The sequence below is a fragment of the Rhinolophus ferrumequinum genome, chromosome 7 (assembly GCF_004115265.2).
Source record: "Rhinolophus ferrumequinum isolate MPI-CBG mRhiFer1 chromosome 7, mRhiFer1_v1.p, whole genome shotgun sequence".
In the NCBI taxonomy this organism is placed as follows: Eukaryota; Metazoa; Chordata; class Mammalia; order Chiroptera; family Rhinolophidae; genus Rhinolophus; species Rhinolophus ferrumequinum.
The window spans coordinates 85,447,493-85,466,555 of NC_046290.1; positions in this window are offsets into that span (position 1 = coordinate 85,447,493).

The window sequence follows — 19,063 nt, forward strand, 5'->3', positions numbered from 1 at the left end:
GAGTTGCCTTTTAATGTGTTTCTCTGGAAAGACAGTGTGGCTGCTCTTTGGAATACTAAAAGCAGCATGTACTGTGCAGGACTTTCTAACTGGAGGTTAATAAAGGGGAACTGAACATATGCACCGATGCTTTCTGCCATGTGGAAAAGGATGTTTCAAACTCTGCAGCCCAGGATATGAACAATGACTTTATCCAATCTCAGAATAAGACTTACATTTACCCAGATTCTTCTGCTAGGATGTGGCAGTAGAAACCAATTTGATACTTTCTGAGGTAGTGACACTAATAATGGAGCATGAAATACAAAGTCATTTTTCACAATCAGTCCGCAGGGAGATATTTTCTCTCAAGTACAACCCACGAGTATTTTTTTCAAAGAATGCAAAGCCTTCCCAAGGAATGAAATGTTATCTTTTTAAAGAAATCTGATCATACATATGGAGGAGCCAGTTGCTCTAAACAATGTTTTTAAAAATATGAATTGCCTCACTTATAGCAATATATAAAAAGGTCTGTTCTTTTTGTTTTAAACATTATTTTTAAGGAGAAGTTGGGCAAACAGCACAGCTGACTCCGAGGCACTGCTCCATTTGTACATTCTGCATCTGTGATTCAAGGAAGTATGTTTGCAATGCTTTGTTACTTAGAGGAGATCAAAACACTTTTAAGAAAGTTTTCCGTGATGCATGCTTCCAGAGTGGGCCACCATTGTAATCCAAATTGAATCTACTGAGAGTCAAGCTGAATCTTGGAAGCAAGACAATTGGCTTTTGAGAAAGGGCTGGTGGTGTTGGGTAATATCTTGAGGGGGAAGCAGGCTGTACTTGGGGTGCCGTGGCCCGTCGTTCTGGGTCTGACTGGTAGGGTCTGTCCCTAGCAATCCCAGATCCCATTGTGAAGGAAGGACTTTGAGGACATACATCTTCCCCTTGGCTCTTTTCAGTTTGTGTGTTATATAGAAGGAAGACCAGGAAAGTCCTAAGGTTTAGGATCTATACTTTTTATGTTTCAGTTAAGACAGTAGCAGCAACTAAAAGAGCTTTGTTCTCAGTCAAGGTTTTGATAGACTAGGAAGCAGATGTTCTAGCCATTGTAAGCCATAACCTGACCGTCAGCCTAATCATCCCATTAACTTTGCCAAGTAAATCTACCGTACTTTACATCATGTTGACCTACACGCATGCACAAAATATGCGTGTAACATTCAGAGGTACTGCTAGGTGTGTGACCACACACGCACACACACACACACACACACAGCACATCAATACAACAGCTGTTCAGTATTATTTACAATATATTGGCATCACTGCTGACCTAAAGAGCTGAAGAAAATAACAGGCCATATTTTCAACTTAATAAAACCCTGCAGTAGGGAGCCCTTTATGAACAATTACAAGCATTTGCTGGAAATACATTTGCTGATTTAACAAACTGGATAGGACAAATGTTTAACATGCTGTCGTAATGATGCTCAGATGCTTTTCTTAGTATTCGTTGATCTGAGATAATGCGTTCTTGCCCAATCGTGCTACAAAGAAGCAGCTGAAATAAATAAATAAATAAATAGATGTAATGTGATGCGCTCGCACAATAGCAGAGCTGCTGACTGCCCCTGACAGATGGGGGAAAAAAAAAAAAGTCAATATGATGTCTGAGACAGCCCAGGCTCGGCACTGCAGAATAAATTACATGATTCGCTGAATGCCTGGGCTTCGCTCAGACATACAAAAAAATTGGAAAGATAAAAGCTTGCATTGGCTTCAGATGATATTTACTGCTTGATGGATTTACTAGCAGCCCCAGTACAGTCATACTGTATTGAATTATTGGCCTCTATTTAGCTGTGTGTCCGTCAGAGCTTGAGTGTCCATTTAAGCGTAAGTGAGCTGGAGGCCTGCCAAGCGTCTCAGAGGCTCTGGGTACAGAGGGAGACGTGACTAATGGCCACCAGCTTCACCAGGGAGCTTGAGGACACTGGGGGAGGCAACAAAGCCCAGCGACAAAGTACTTTCTTATCAATATTAATGCCAAAATAAATATTAATGGAGGTTGGCTGGCACACCCTTTTTGAATGCGCCTTGTTTTCTTTGTATTTGAACACAAATGGCTGGAAATGACTGTGTGATTTTTCTGTCTTTCTTTCTCGCTCTGAATTGAAGGAGGAATTTGGAAAAGACCATTAGCTTTACTACTACCCGTTGTCAGAGCAGCAGGGTTTCTATAAGGCAAAGGAGGCAAATAAAATGCTGGCTTTAAGAGGTATATGGCTGCCAATAAAATATATGATTAGAATAGTAATGTACAGTTCAACAGCTATGGTTATGGATTCTTTATTGCACTGTGCTTTGGTGGTTCAATTGAGAAGTAGCATTTCATGTATAAGGAGACCATAAGGAAAGTTGCATTGTTATCTTAGCTTCAAAAAAAAGGTGGTATGTGGGGACAAAGGGTATAGGGGAAACTCTCTGTACTTCCAGCTCAATTTTGCTGTGAACTTAAAACTGCCCTTAAAAAATAATGTTTATTAATTAAATGAGCACACACACACACACACACACACACACACACACAGAAGGTGCAGGTGTGTTGGTGTGTGTGGGGGAACAAAGAGACCTAAACACATAGGCCACTGGATCGAGCTACGCAGAGTCTAATGAGAGTGAGTTGGAATTTTGCACATTGTGTGTGAGATGGGGAAGAGAGTAACTGGGGGAAATGGAGCAGTTAAAGAGAAGGTCCAGGTCTGGCGATTATGCCCAGGTTAATTGCTATTGACAGGCGAGATCAGAGGGAGGTTATTGTGCAGAGCTCCAGAGCAAGACCCACAGTGAGAGGTCTCAGACCTGTGTGCATGGGAACTGCTACCATTAGCAGCACGAAGCGGCCACAGGCCCTGGGAAGACGCACACGAACCTGCCAGATGACTGACTAAGCAAGGTCAGCTTCAGAGGATCTGCCTGCTCTGGTGAGAGCACACACAGCCTCCAAGGTCAGAAAATAGGCTCAAGTTGAACCAGCCCTGCCTTTACCTCACCATGGAACGCCAAATTAATCACTTAATTTCTCTTAGCCCCTATTTCCTACCATGTAAAATGGCTGATTATATCATAATAACAATTGACTACTTCACAAGATATTTAGTGGATCAGGTAAAGGACAACAATGAAACGAAGTGTGTCGTTACAGCAACTTAGACTTTACAGAGCTTTCACACTTACCATCTCATTTATTCTCTTCACAACAGTGATGTGGACCTTGCTATACCCATTTTACAGAGAAGAAAAGTGAGGCATAGCTCCTTACCCCAGTTTACACAGCTCAATCATAGAAATGCTGAGCATGAACTCCATACCTCCCCTTTTGTACATTTTCTAGGCTATAAAACGTGAACAATGATCATCACCCCCTCTTTGGGCAGCAGAATTAAGCTTGTACCCTGCGGACTCAGAAGGGCATCAGAAAGCTGACTTGCTGTGGAGGCTTTATCAGATCCCCAAAGTCGCACCCCTCATCGCAGCCCAGACCCACTTCTGCTAGGGGTCACCTGAGACCATGTTTGGAGAGATTAGCTAAGAGAGCCTGAGGCCCCAAATGTCCAGGATGAAATCCCTCACTGGCTGTGGGCAGAGTGGGTTCTGCAGAGCTGGAGGGATGGTAGCTGCCAGAGTGGGTCCCACCTGTTTCCTGCGGGGTGCTTTACCAACTCCAAAATTGGCTCACAACAAACAGGACCACCGTGTATTCCAATCTGACCAATCACGGCACCAGCACACTTAAATCCACCCTTTGCATAGCTTTCTAAGCACAAAAGAATCCATAAGGCAAACGGGAATCACTGAAACTCTAGACTTAGAAGAATCGAGAGTAATTGTTATTTTCATATGGATGCTCGACACACATCATCTCATCTCACTACTTCTGCAGAAAAGTGTCACAACGTGGCTGAAATTGTTTCCAGCTTCCACAGGTAAGTCAGTGGAGGTTCCAAGAGGTGAAATCCTTGCTCAGCATCACACAACTGGGAAGCGCAGCTTCAAAGCCCCAGCGGATATCTGATGCTCTCCCTGGGGGCGACCCTGAGAAGTCTCTGTTCAATGATGCAAGAGAGCGCATGATACATTTAGAACAATTTCTGTGAAATGGTTATTTTTCTAAAGATACATTTAAAAAGGACCAAAATAAATACAACTTGTAACTCATCTACTCTCACAGATTTTTTTTAAAACGTCCCATGTAGTTTGGTGGAGTCAAGGACCCACCCACATTGGGATCAAACTGGCTAGAATTCCAGGCCCAACCCCACAGAGGGCTAACTTTCAGACTTTGGACAAGTGATTAAGCATTCCTGTGCCTCCCTGGACCCAACTTCAAGTAATGGGAATAACAATACTTTGCTTAAGGTTGTTAGAAAGATTGCAATAATGTATAGAAGAACTTAGCCCGCATTCCTGAATACCTGATGCTTATTGCATTACCAACATAACAACAAACACTATTGACTTTATAACAGTCAATAGTGTTATAGTGTAGTTGTCTGAGCAACTACAAGGCTCAGACAGCTAGTGATATGAAATGAGCAGATCAGGACAGAGAGAATGCTTTATCACTCACTCCTAGAATTACCAGAGATGATATTGTTAGTAGCTACGTGGAATAATTTGTAACCCATAAATAAATCAAAGCCACGAACACACATGGGGCAAGGGTCTCCCTTCCAAGTGAGAGAGAAAGGCAAGAGTGATTTTGAATTTGGCGGTCTCTGGCATCTGCCTGGGGAGGTGATCCTAAGAGACCCTTAGTTTCTTGGCCAGGGAGACACGGTTTGTGATTTCCACCTCTTATTACACCAGGGTTCAGCAAGCAGGAGCCTTTCTGTAGGGGAAATACATGGCACTGCCACGACAGAAACCCAATTGTGTTATCTGGTGACAACATAATTTCATGGGATGGCAGAAATGCATATGTTATTTCTGGAATTGATGAGGACAAGTGGTTTTAAATGTTTTTTTATTAATATACACATTTGGCCAGTCTGTAAGTTTGTGTTCCTAATACTAGGGTGTATGGCTTCTTAAAAAACAAATTGAACCACTTTATTAAACACTTTTAAAAAGTAAAGTATTATATGTAAGTGCCACATTCTGACTTACCAAAAATAGCAACAACAAATGCTTTAATTTCATGTTCTTATATCACTGTCCTTCGTATCTATTTTGAATCCATTAGCTTAGAACATTTAACTTGTTACCAGTAGTTATGTGCAAGTTGACTGAGGACGAGTCCTCAGTATGTATGATGTAGGCCAAGTTAAATATACTATCACTTACTAGCAGTCACTCAGAGACAGTAGAGTTCAGTTGAAATCTATCACTAATTAGAGTTAACACTAAATGTGTTAGAGTTAACACGAGACCCAAGTTAATGGATGTGCTAATTATTCTTCTCTGTGACAGACCCTGGCACTTGGTGGCTTTCTAGTTGGGACAAAGATAGATCATAGAATATTAGAGGAAGGAGGTCACCCAGTCTGACCCTCCCTTCATTATACTCAGGTATAGTTTCATAAGATCCATGCAAATTGTGAAAGTGCTGAACAACTATTGATAAGAAATACTACAAATACAGTAAAAATAAACTATTATAGCGTGAATGTTTAAAACCTGCACATAAAATAAAGAGTAGTTAATGGGAAGAACACAAAGACTAAGAAAAATGGCTAACCTTAGGGCTGAAGTGATTAATAGGAAAGCTCCCTCGGGATCAATCAATACCAGGACCACTATTCTCCAATATATTTATTAACAACCTAGAAGATGGATGTGGTGAGAAGTGGCTGAATTTGTCGATGACAAAGCTGAAAGATTACAGAAGATAGTGAACTATTGTAGAAAAATATCTAAGGAAACCACGTACTAAACTAAAATGAACAAGCCAAAAAAAAAAAAAAATAGTTTGGATGCATTGGAGTCTCTCAGAAAAAAAAGAATGAGAGAAACTATGCATTATTCAAGAAGAATCTTTTCTAATATTCAAGAGCAGACTAAATTTGATTAAGGACTCAGATAATTGCGGTGAATAATTTTATTAATAAGTAAGCCCAAACTGAACTAGTAGACATTCTGTACAAGATTAAAGTAAATCACCTCCAGCCATGTTGTCTTTTCTTTTTCAGTGCCCTTTTGTCTCTAGTCTTTGAGAACTCTTCCTTAACTTGTCCATTATGTCAGACTTCTCTGCAACTATTATTTGACCCCTCCAGCTTTGCTAATCTGTGCCTAAATGTGACACCCAGAACCAAACACAGCTAAAAATCTCCAAAGGGGTGCCCCCAGCTATGCCCTTCACATGCAAGCCACTTCAAAGAAATTATAAGCAAGAGAATGGACCCCCTGCTTTCTGAATGATCAAGATAGCAAAGAAAGCATGAACTGTTTGGTGCACTGAATGTACACATGACTTTCATTTTCAAAATTTTCTTAGAAGCTTTAAGTTGTGAGTGAACGTGCAGCCTCCTTAAATTGCTCACAGACCCAGCAGTAGAATTTGCTAGCAGGGGTGGAAATCTTTCCTTTTTAACGCTGGTAACCAGTGGGTCTGAAAGCGATCTTTCCCTCTTTGCCCCACTGTTATCACCGGTAACCATGACCCCAAGGATGGCTCCTAACACAGCAATGTGGGCTCTGAGAGCTCTCTTAATATTTTAAGAGAATATGAAAGCATGGGAAGAGACATAGTAATACGGGTCATTCAGGAGTGAGTGAGAATTTCCCCATGTGACTTGTCCTGATTTGCAGGGAACCTTTGGGCCTTGTGAGAGACTCATTTGATTGTGTCCCACCTCCACTGCTTCTTCAGGTTTGATGAGCTAGTGTTCCCTACTGATGTGCTGATGCAGGGTTTCCACATTTTCTGGAAAACACCCATCATTTCTTTGGATGGGAGCCCAAAAGATTAAAGTTCATTAAGAAGGAGTCAGAGGACAACAGAGTTTTAATATCCTCCACTGCTAATCTTGTGGCTATTACAAATATATACATATATACATATGTGTGTATATGTGTATCTGTGTGTGTGTGAATTTCTGCAGGAAGTCAGACCACTCTGATGAGTAAGAAGGAAGCTTCTATAAATGCAGAGTGATCACATAAACTTGGTTCTGCTAAATCTCATCATAGAAAGTAACTAGAGTTAGAGTCTAAATTATTACAACAATAATTGAGCTTTTGGGGAAAAGAGTGAACCCTGAATGACAACCTGTATTCTCACAGCCAAGTTTCAGCACTTACTGTGTTTCCCCGAAAATAAGACCTAGCCAGACAATCAGCTCTAATGCATCCCTTGGGTCAAAAATTAATATAAGACCCAGTCTCATTTTACTAGAAGACCGGGTCTTATGTAATATAATATAATATAATATCAAGTCTTATATCAATTTTTGCTCCAAAAGACACATTAGAGCAGATTGTCTGTCTAGGTCTTATTTTCTGGGAAACAGGATAAAGCCATGCGGACAAACCCTGCTGTGCATGATCTTCAGTTATGGGACACCGGTGTCAACCCTTCTACTAAACTATGTGACATTCGTCATGGACAAGATGTGGAAGCAACCCAAGTGCCCATAAACAGACAATTGAATAAAGAAGATGCGGTACATATATGTAATGGCATATTACTTGGCCATAAAAAAAGAATGAAATCTTACCACTTGCAATAACATGGATGAACCTAGAGGGTATTATGCTAAGTGAAATAAGTTATATAGACAAAGACAAATACCATATGATCTCACTTATATATGGAATCTAAAGGACAAAATAAATGAACCAACAAAATAGAAACAGATTCTTAAATACTGAGGACAAACTGACAGGGAGGGAGATTGGGGAGCTGGGTGAAAAAGGTGAAGGGATTAAGAAATACGAATTGGTAGTTATAAAACAATCCTGGGATGTAACGTACAGCGTAGAGAATATAGTCAATAATGTTGCAACAACTATGTATAGTGCCAGGTGGGTACCTAACTAACTGGCAGGAACACTGCATAAATTATGTAAGTGTCTAACCACCATGCTGTGCTGTACATCTGAAAGTAATATAAAATAATATTGAATGTCAACTGTAACTGAAAAAAAATAATTTTTTTAAATTACTAAAAAAAAATTTACACACATACTAGAAGACTCTACAAATTCACCATATCATGGTGCCCATAGCAGTAATATGCACATACATGTCTGTTATTTTAAAAGAAAATGAAGTATCTTCACACCTCAGATGAATGTTTCCTGATATTATGGTTCTAATTGGATGCCTCCAGATAAACTTAGAATTACCTAGAGTGGCTTCACCACCTACCGTGTTTCCCCGAAAATAAGACCGGGTCTTATATTTAGGTTTGCTCCAAAAGACTCATTAGGGCTTATGTTCAGGGGATGTCATCCTGAAAAATCAGGCTAGGGCTTATTTTCTGGTTAGGTTTTATTTTCGGGGAAACATGGTAACAGCTTCTTAATGTAATTCTTCCTATCTAACTTGAAGTTTCCACCTCTGTCAGATAGGAAGAATTACTTCACAAGGTTACTATGAGAAGAAAATAAGAATAAGTATACACACACACAAATACTTTATAAATGATAATATCCTACATATACATATAAATACTATTTCTATATCCTTGTTAACATTCGATGTCCAACAGTGGAAATTCTGTATAAGTATTGCATACTACTGAGAACATTTTAGCTTAAGAACTAAAGGGATTTTGTTAGGTGAGGAAACCCTAAGTGGCAGATCTCTACCTTGTAAGAATCTCAAGAGTAACACTATAATTGTGAGGCTCCAATGTGAAAGAGAGATGTACGGGCATGCGAGGTACACATATATTTTAAATGGGATATTGTAAAGAGAGAAATCTTCCCCAGTAGAATCATTCATACTTAAGGAACTAATGAGATCATCCGCCAGAGATAATGAATCCATTAGTTGAAAAAGAAATCAAATTGTAAATCTATATCCTATATTTACACTCTTATATATAAATATTGAATGAAATATGAACAAAAAATAGACCTCATCTTATCACCCATGTGTCCAACTGAGTCATTTCCAAAGTAAATAAAAAATCTCCTTGAAATTGTTTCTAGCTTTCATGATCTCACGGGGAAGAGAAAGGATTTTCTTCAATAGTCTGTTGTAACTCTGTCATTATGCTGCAGTGAGGTAATTTGCTAAAACAGCTGCCTCTAATGAGTAAACCTTTCCATCTGGCACATCCAATATAGACACAAACAACCTCATCAGTTTAAAAAAAAAGAAGCTAAGAAGAACTCCATTTCATGAAGAATTCTATTTTAGGAAGTGTCTCTTAGAACTTACAAAAGCTAAGATGCATTTTAAGGGGATGACCATCTCTGTTTCTCTTGGAGTCATTCTGTCTGTTCCCAGGCTAAGTGCATACAAACTCGGCCCAAACTTTCACCATGTTGATAATATGTTGCCTCTAGATGGATTATAAAATAATTTAGTACTTATTTATAATAGACACATCCAACCCAAAAAAACTAGACAAAAAGGATACTGTTATATTAACTCTGGAAGCTGGAAGGAGTAGATAAACAAGTTTTTTATAGCTATATTTTCTAACTTCCTTTTTATTCTGAGAAATTGTTATTAGTCTCTCAGTGTAAAGTGTCACGGTCCATTCAGAAATCCTTAACACCTCACACTATACTTTTTACTAACAGATATTCAAAGAAAGTTTGTTATGTGAATAATTAGTGGAAAACTGTTTTATGCTACAATCTCCTCAACAGCTAATTATTTTGGCTCAGTTCTTGTAAAATATTAACTATTTTCCTTTTACCATGTATGTGCCACTATTTTTCGGCAAATATCTAGGCTTATATTTGAGTGTCTAAATTGCCTATTTTACTTCATTTTAACTACAGACATTTTGATTGGTGACTCAATGAAGCACAGGATACTCAATTTTTCTATTTCATGAAGTTGATTTATTTACTCTTAGTCTTAGAAATCCAGTCATTGCTATTTCTCAGTCTCCCAATATTGTATACTTCCTAGGTTAAACTTAAATCTAGAAAGATGAGGAATTATGTTTGAAAACATGGTAGAGTTTAGGTTAGAATCAGATTTCATAGCTCCGATCTTGCTGAAATGTTTTCTAACCAAAGGCTAAATAAATGCTCATTAAAATGGAAGTCAGTGAGATGAATATGTTAGGGATTTTCAGTCCAAGTGCTGGCATTCTGGTTAATAGATCATAATGAGATGGACGAGTTAGGCACAGACTTGGCATGCCTCAGCCTCCTGCCAGAAGGTTATCAGCCTTTTCAGGGAGATAATAACAGGAGCTTTAATTTTCTCCCTGACTCCTGGGTATAATGCAAAATTAATGTGCATCATGTCAAGGTTATGGCAAGGCATTGTTGTCTGGAATAGAAAACGGTTTGCTCCCCGCCCTCCAAACACTTCCTCATACTGTGATAATGCATTATTGAAAAGCAAATTTCTTTGTCATTGTCAATAACGGCAAGCTGGTAAAAGATATTTTCTAGCACTAATTATGCAGGAGGAAGTTAACAGACCTCTAAAACTCAGTCTGAAAGCAAAGAAAGTTGTTTATTCATAAAACAGAAGTAGCTCCACCTTACATAACATTAATGCACTAAAAAGAAATTGAAACAAAAACATTTGTTCAGCAACTCTCACGTGTGTAACATTGTTTCCAGTATTGAGGAGCTGGTAGGAAGAGTGAAGAATTGCCACCTGCCTTCCCAACGTTTGAGTTTTAAATCAGTGATTCTTGGACTCTTACCTGATCCAGCAGGCTTCTGATGAGCCCACAAGTTTATATGTTTATCAAGAATCCCCCAGATAATTATAAAGTAAACAGTTACAGTTTACTTTAGAATTCTACCTAAAAAAAGACAATTACAGTTATACCTAAAAAACATAAAGAAAGCTTAACACCAATAACATATCACATATGCCATCATCATCCAACCCCTCTGACAGGTCTAACCTAATATACAAACCCACAGGAGGAGAGAAACCCTAGTATTTGTATGATAAGGTGATGCATTCTTTGGTGATAGAAATAGGGTTAACATTTTCCTAATGTAAGAGATCTAAAAAGGTATTTTTTTCCCCTAAGAAAGATAGAAAGGAGGGACCAAAAGGAAATAAATGTTGAATAAATTTTGAAAGAACAGAATTAAATGAAAGAAAGTGGGTTATAAAGATAAAATTATGGGAAAAGAGTTGATAAAATAAAAAACTGGCATCTAAACTAAAGTTTTCTTAGCAGAGATGAAGACCAAGTGTTCAATATGTCCTGTTATCTGATTTAAAATGTTACAAGATGAATATGCATCCGTTTTCCCCTAACATATTAAATACAAATCCAAATAGTTCTCCAAAGGTAACCTGATTTTTAACTATGTCCACATGTTCTCTGCTGCACTCTTTACTAATAACGCTTAGCATTATGTGTGGATCAGGCATAATACCAGAGCTTTGTGCAGAAGTTAGACCTCTAGTAATAAGACAGATAAAAGACTGCTTGATGTTTATATAGTTTTTTGGGAAAACTAGAATAAAAGGAGACATAAAATGAAGCTTAAAAATAACTAGTGCAATGTAGTACTAATGAAAAGTCAGGAAAAATTTAAGAGCAACCTCAGCTTGCCACATTTCTATGTGCTAGCTTCTCAGGCTACAGATCTTTTGGAGAATCCCTTTCAGAGGCATTCTGTCTTGCCTCCATATGGTAGCGGAGCATATTAGTCTCCTCAGGCTGCTATAACAAAATACCACAGAACGGTTGCCTTAATCAACAAATACTTATTTTCATAGAGCACTAGATGCTAGAAGTCCATGATCAAGAAGTCCAGGTTTCTGGTGAGAACTCTCATCCAGACTGGTAGATAACTACTTTCTCACTGTCTTCACATGGCCTTTCCTATGTGTGTGTTCAGAGTGAAAGCAATTTCTGACATCTCTTCTTCTTCTTGTAAGGACACCTGTTCTATCATAACAGAGTCCCACCCTTATGACTTCATTTGACCTTAATCACCGCCATAATGACCCTATCTACAAGTGCAGTCACATTGGGGATTGAGACTTCAACATAGGAATTTTGAGGGGGACCCAACTCAGCCCTTAACAGGGTCAGGGAACCCGTGGGGCAGGACCACCTGTAGCCCAGGGGCCACTTGTGCATGCACTAGGACAAGACATCCCTGTATTTCAGCAGATGCAGCCCTAATGTGGTACATACAGGATTTGTAGAACGGGACACAGACTCAATTCCAGCCCCAATCACCCTCTTAGCCATGAGTTCTCTCAGGGCACAACTTATACAAAAAAATGGATTTGAAGAGTCTAAAGGGCCTGGGGCACCTAGGGACATCAGTAATAACCAACAGGCCTTCAGCAAGGACAATCAGAATCCAACTTTGAAATATGGACACAATGAAAACCATCGTAAAATATCTAATGTCCATGTTAGACAACTACTAGGTAATCTGGCATGCTACACATAGAACTCAGATGACATCAGACTCAGGTTCAGATCAGAACAGGCCCCCAAGCACCTGTTGTATACCTGAAGGAAATGCAGGAGCATCCATAATGTAGGTGAGAGTCTGCCTGGGTTCCGAGCCAAGCACATACATAGCCTCAGATCATGGTAGTACGAAGAGTGCCTCCAAATGAAAAATAATCTAGTTCCCACGAAGCCCTTTGCCATGAAAAATACTGGGGGTCAGGCTTGCCTTCCTGGGTTACCCTGGCTGGAGGATGCCTGAGAAGGGGCAGCAATGAACAGTGGATTGAGACTCCCAGTGCTGAGGCCAAGATATCCGGATTTGAACCTTGGATCTGCTTCTTGCTGGCTGTGTGACCTGAACAAGTCACTTAACTCCCTACGCTTCATTTGTAAAATGGTCGTAAGTGTATTGCCTATGTCAAAGGTTGATGGTGATAATTAAATAAATTAGCACATGTATATAATCTCTCATCCAAAATTCTCAAACCACATAGCTAAAAACCTAAAGAACTGACAAACTTATTTGGCAGCAAAACTTAACCTGAACTGAAATTAGGCTATCTACAATTCTTATTTATCCCACTGAGTGTTAATGCTCGTATTTTTTGCCTCAGAAATATGAATGTATTTGATTACACTGTGCTCCCTTAAACTCAGTTATATTTGGTATACTGCCCTTTCTAAAATAGGGAAACACAAAATTGGCTCCAAGCGTTGCCGATAAGGGACTGTGAACTAAAAACAGTAACCAGCACTTACCAAGTCTATTTAAGTGTTTGTTTATAAAAGTCTGCCCTGTGACCAGGTGTTCCACATATAGAAAGGGAAACCAATGACCCCATCCCCTCCACAGGCTTGAACTTCAAATTATAGCATCATAGGATAACAGAGCTAGAAGTAGGCTGAGAGATAATTTATTCCAGTCACACATTTTGCAGATGTCAAAAACCGATATTGAACTTCTGGCCATAAAGGGGTAGCAGGGACCAGATTTACCTTCTCACCTGAAATAACCAAAATTATATAAAACAGTTTTCAGTAGGGCATTAGTCAATCAAAAACAGTGATCCCACAGAGGTGGGAAACAAACAAGATGGGTCCTATGATTGCAACAGCTTATTGCCTAAGGAAAGTTTCCAGGCTATGGTGCAGGAGGGGAAATCTAAGCAGTGCCCAGAAGATTCCTTGAGTTGTGGAGACCAAGGCAGCTAGAGTTTCCACAAGTCAGTGTACCAGGTGAAAGAGAGGTGCATAGAGACAGAGCTCTGGAGATCAACAGAGGACCTCTGGAGTACTACGTGGAGAATTATCTATACTGCCCAAGGCTGAGGAAAGGAATACCCAGAAGAATAATAGGAAACAGTACCCAGCACTTACACATGACTGGGAATGGTTCCCATGAGCCAGAAGGGGAGAAAAAAGAGTCAAGATTTATGGGACATTGGGTAGAACACACAAAAGGGTCTTTCTTCAATATCGGGGAATAATTGGTCCTAGACTGAACACTGCTCTGTCCCTGCCTAAAATATCTTAAAAGCAAAATCCAAAAGACTGAAACTGTTTCCAAGTAACTTATATGAGTCCCATAACAAAGTTCAACAATATCTATAAAAATAGGAGGTGTGAAAATTAAGTTCACGAATTAGTTGCAATGATGTTGTTCACCTTTTTTGATATCAGAGGGATTATTTGTTATGAATTTGTACCAACTGGACAAACAGTTAACCAAGTTTACTATTTGGAAGTGCTAAAAAGCTGCATGAAAAAGTTAAACGACCTGAAATTTCGCCAACAATTCATCGCTCTTGCATCACCACAATGAACCAGCTCACATGGCACTGCCTGTAAGGGAGTTTTAAGACAGTAAATAAATAACTGTATTGGAACACCCTCCCTACTCACCTGATCTGGCACCCAATGACTTTTTTCTTTACCCAAAGATAAAGGAAATATTGAAAGGAAGACATTTTGAGGACATTCAGGACATGAACGGTAATACGACGACAGCTCTGATGGCCATTCCAGAAAAAGAGTTCCAAAATTGCTTTGAAGGGTAGACTAGGCACTGGTGTTGGTGCATAGCTTCCCAAAGGGAGTACTTAGAAAGTGACCATAGTGATATTCAACAATGAGTTATAGAGCAATTTTCTAGGATGAGTTCACGAACTTAATTGCCAGACCTCATACAAAATATACCAACAAAATAAAGCAACCAACAAAATAAAAATAACAACATCTGGCATTCAATAAAAAAATCACCAGGTATACAAAGAAGCAGGAAAATATGACCCATAATAATTAAAAGAAAAGCAATCAATCAAAACTGACCTAGATTTTTCCTTATTCCTTCCACTAAGTACAGCTAAAAAACTTGCACTTATGTATGAAACAAACATAAGGAGAGTCTGAAAGGCAGAGAAAAGAAGGCAGACCAGCTAGTGAACTCAGGATCTAAGGAACAATATGGTGATAAGTTCCCTGGGTTTTCTTTTTGCCTCATGTATTCCAGACTTGGTGTGAACAAATGCACAAGTCAAAAATAACACCTGCAGACAAAAAAATTCCTCAAAGTCTCTTCTTTCTAGCCTAAAGACCATGAAATGGTCAGCCTAGAAAGACAGAAAACTTTAGCAACAACCTGTCTACTTCAGCCACACATCACAGATAAAAATTGCAGTTCCACCCCATCCATACCAGAAAAAGGCTGGTGTGGAGCCTAGGTTTCCATCCCTGTGAGGCCCTAATGGGGCACCATAACACCTCTGCTGGGTATCAGAGAAGGCCAGGAAGGAAGCCTAGCTTTCAGCCCCACCAACTATAATAGTAACAAGTCTCCCTTCCCCCAGGGTGTCACCAGAGACCAGAGAAGCTAAAATCCCAACCTCATGAAGCAGCACTGCCCTTTCTCCTGCCTAAGTAGTGTCAAAGAAAGCTACCTAAAACCAAAAGTTTAGATAAGATCCAGAGTTTAATAACATAATACAAAAATATTGAGATTTCAATTGAAACTCTCCCATCATACGGAGAACCAGGAAAATCTCAAACTGAATTTAAAAAGATGGTCAACAAATGCCAACACTGAGATTATAGAAATGATAAAATTATCTGGCAAAGATTTTAAAGCAGCCCTGATAAAAATGCTTTTCTCTAAGAATAATTAAGAATACACTTGAAACAAATGAAGAAAGAAGCCTCATTTAAAAAAAAAGAAGAAGAAAGTTTCAACAAAAAAATAGAAGATATAAAGAAAAATCAGTTAAAAATTTTAAAAGTGAAATTACAATAATTGAAATAAAAGTTCAGTAAATATGTTCAACAACAGAATGGAAGGGGACGTAGAAAATAATCAGTGAACTGGATGATAGAATAATTGAAATTACCCACTCTGAACAAGAGAGAGAAAATAGACTGAAAAATGAAAATAAAGGAAGCCTCAGTGATTTGTGGGACTATAACAAATGATCTAACATTCTTGTCACTGAGTTCTAGAAGGAGGGGATAAAGAGGGCAGGGCTGAAAATGTGCTCAAAGAAAATAAATAATAATGGCTGGAAATAGTACAATACACAAACATATAGATTCAAGAACAACAGTGAATTCCAAACAGGATAAAACCACTCCATGCAAGGCATATCATAATTAAATTTCTGAAAACTAAAGATAAAAATTCTTGAAAGCAGCAAAGAAAAATGACATCTCATCTTATAGGGGAAAACTATTCAAATGACAAATTTCTCATCAGAAACCATGGAGGCCAGAAGGAAGTGGCATAATATTTTTCAAATGCTGAAAGAAAATACCCATCAATCTAGAATCCTATACCCCACAAAAATATACTATAGAAAATAAGGTAAAATCAAGACATTCCTGGATCTTTTTAAAAAACAAAACAAAACAAACAAAAAAAACACTACTTTTTCACCAGCAGACCTACCCTAAAAGAATGACTAAAAGAAAGTCACTAAACAAAAAGAAATGATAAAAGAAGGAAGCTTGGAACATCAGAAAGGAGGAAAAAACATGGTAAGCAAAACTATAGGTAAATACAAGAGGTTTTTCTTCTTGAGTTTTCTAAATTATGCTTAATGATTGAAGCAAAATCATAACACTGCCTGATGTGGTTCTATATGTATATAGAGGAAATATTTAAGACAATTATATTATAAATGGAAGAAGGTAGAGGGGAATAAAGGGAGGTGAGATTTCTATATCACTTTAAATGATAAAATGACAACACTAGTAAACTGCAACAAGATACATAGATAAATATAGATATAGACATAGATATAGATACACAGAACCGCCACCAAAAAAGCCAGACAATGAGATGGACTCAAAAACAAAGAAGTCAAAAGAAAATTCTAAGAGCTTTTCAAGTTACCTACAAAAAGGCAAGGAAAAAAGCAGAGAAATGAAACAGAGAACCAACAAAATATAAAATGGCAGATTTAAGCCCTAACATATCAATCATTACATTAAATGATCTAAATACATCAATTAAAAGACAGAGATTGGCATAGATTTTTAAAAATCACCCAACTATATGCTATCTACAAAAAAACCTCAGTATAAATATAATGACATAGTCAGGTTGGAAATAAAAGGATATAAAAATATATCATACAAACATTAATAAGAAAGAATTCAAGAATGGCTATATTAATATCAAATAAAGTTCACTCAGAGCAAAGAAAATCACTAGCCCCAAAAAGGAACATTATATAATGATAAAAGGGTCAATCTACACTTTAGCAATCTTAAATGTGGATGCACCAAACAACAGAGCTGCAAAAATAAATGAACCAGATAAAAGGAGGAATAGACAAAGCCACAATGAATACTTCAACACCAGTCTCTCAACAATTGATAGAGCAGCTACACAGAAAAGAGAAATCACCAAGTAGAACTCAACAACAATAACTAACAGAATCTAATCAACATTTATAGAACACTACACCAACAAGAGCAGATTACACATGCTCTTCAAGTGTCCATGGAATATATACCAAGATAAACCATACCCTGGTCCATAAATGTAAAGGAATTGAAATCATGCAGAATACATTCTCTAACTGCAATGGAATAAAATTAGAACTCAATAACAGTTCTAGAGAACAGAAAAATCTTCAAACATTTAGAAACTAAACAATACACTACTAAATAATCCATGGATCAACAGGAAGACTCAAGGGAAATTTTAAAAATCTAGAAATGGGTAAGTTATACATTTTTTTTTATCATTTAAATCTCCAGTTGATAATTCTTTAAACAGAATTTAAAAAAAAAATGTAATGTGGGGTTTAGAACATGTAAAAGTAAACTGTATAACAAGAATTGCTGAATAAAAGAAGTCAGGCAAAAAAAAAGTATATATTGTATGATTCAATTTATATAAAATTTTAGGAACTATAAACTAATGCGTAAGACAGAAAGCAAATGAGTGGTTGTTTGAGGATGAACAGAGAAATAGAGAACAAGGAAGAAGGAAAAAGATTACAAAAGAGCACATAGAAATGATGGCTGTGTTCATTACGGTAATGGTGGTAGTGTCATGGTGTGCACATATGTCAAGACATAAAATTATATATTCTAAATGTGTGCGGTTTATTGCATGTCAATTATACTACAATAAAAAAATAAGAATATGAAAATGAAACACAGAAATCACCTGAGGTCACATCACTTTATAATTTTATATGTATGTGCTTACTCACTTGCTACTTTTAAATTGGAGCAATTATAGCTTTTTGTTCACTTCAGAATATTTCAGCATTTGCTTGGAAAGATTTTTGTTTTTATCCTTCTCTATAATTAGATTGTAATCTGTGTGACTCCTGTAAGTATGTCCAAAGGCTGCAGACATGATAATGGGCACAGCCAAGATGGAGTGTAAACAAACTAAATGCCGCCAGGGATCAACCTCAGCTGCGCATTCCATAGCTGTGATTTTTAGGTAAGTGAAAATAATGTGAATACTGAAGTGTCTCTGTCTTTGAATGTGGATCTCCAATGTGGATGTGGAACTTTCATCCAGTGCCAAAGACTGAAGTGGGAACTGGCCTCCCAAAGTTGTTTTTACTTGTAAGAGTTCAAGTAGATATATTTCAATGGTTGTTAACTATCAGCTTCTGGGCATTCTTCCATAATTTTAAGACAGCTTAGAAAAAGGATTCTTAAAGTGTGGTCTACAGCCCATTGGAAATCTTCAAAGAGATTCTGTATGGCTCATAAAGTCACTGAAAGGACAAATCACAGGGCGCTGTGGGCACTTACGTGTTTTTCTCAATTGCAGATTTAGGTACACATTACAAGTCACAAAAGTCAACAATGCCCTTCTCCTATAGCATTAATTTATTTAAAAAACTCAAACTGGATAGAAAGGGACGGAATGATTATGAGGAGCCACTTTTGCATTTTTTTCCTCAAAGTGTTCTGCAAACCAACTGTACCAGAACCATCTGGGGAAGTTGTAAAAAATTAAAATGCAGATT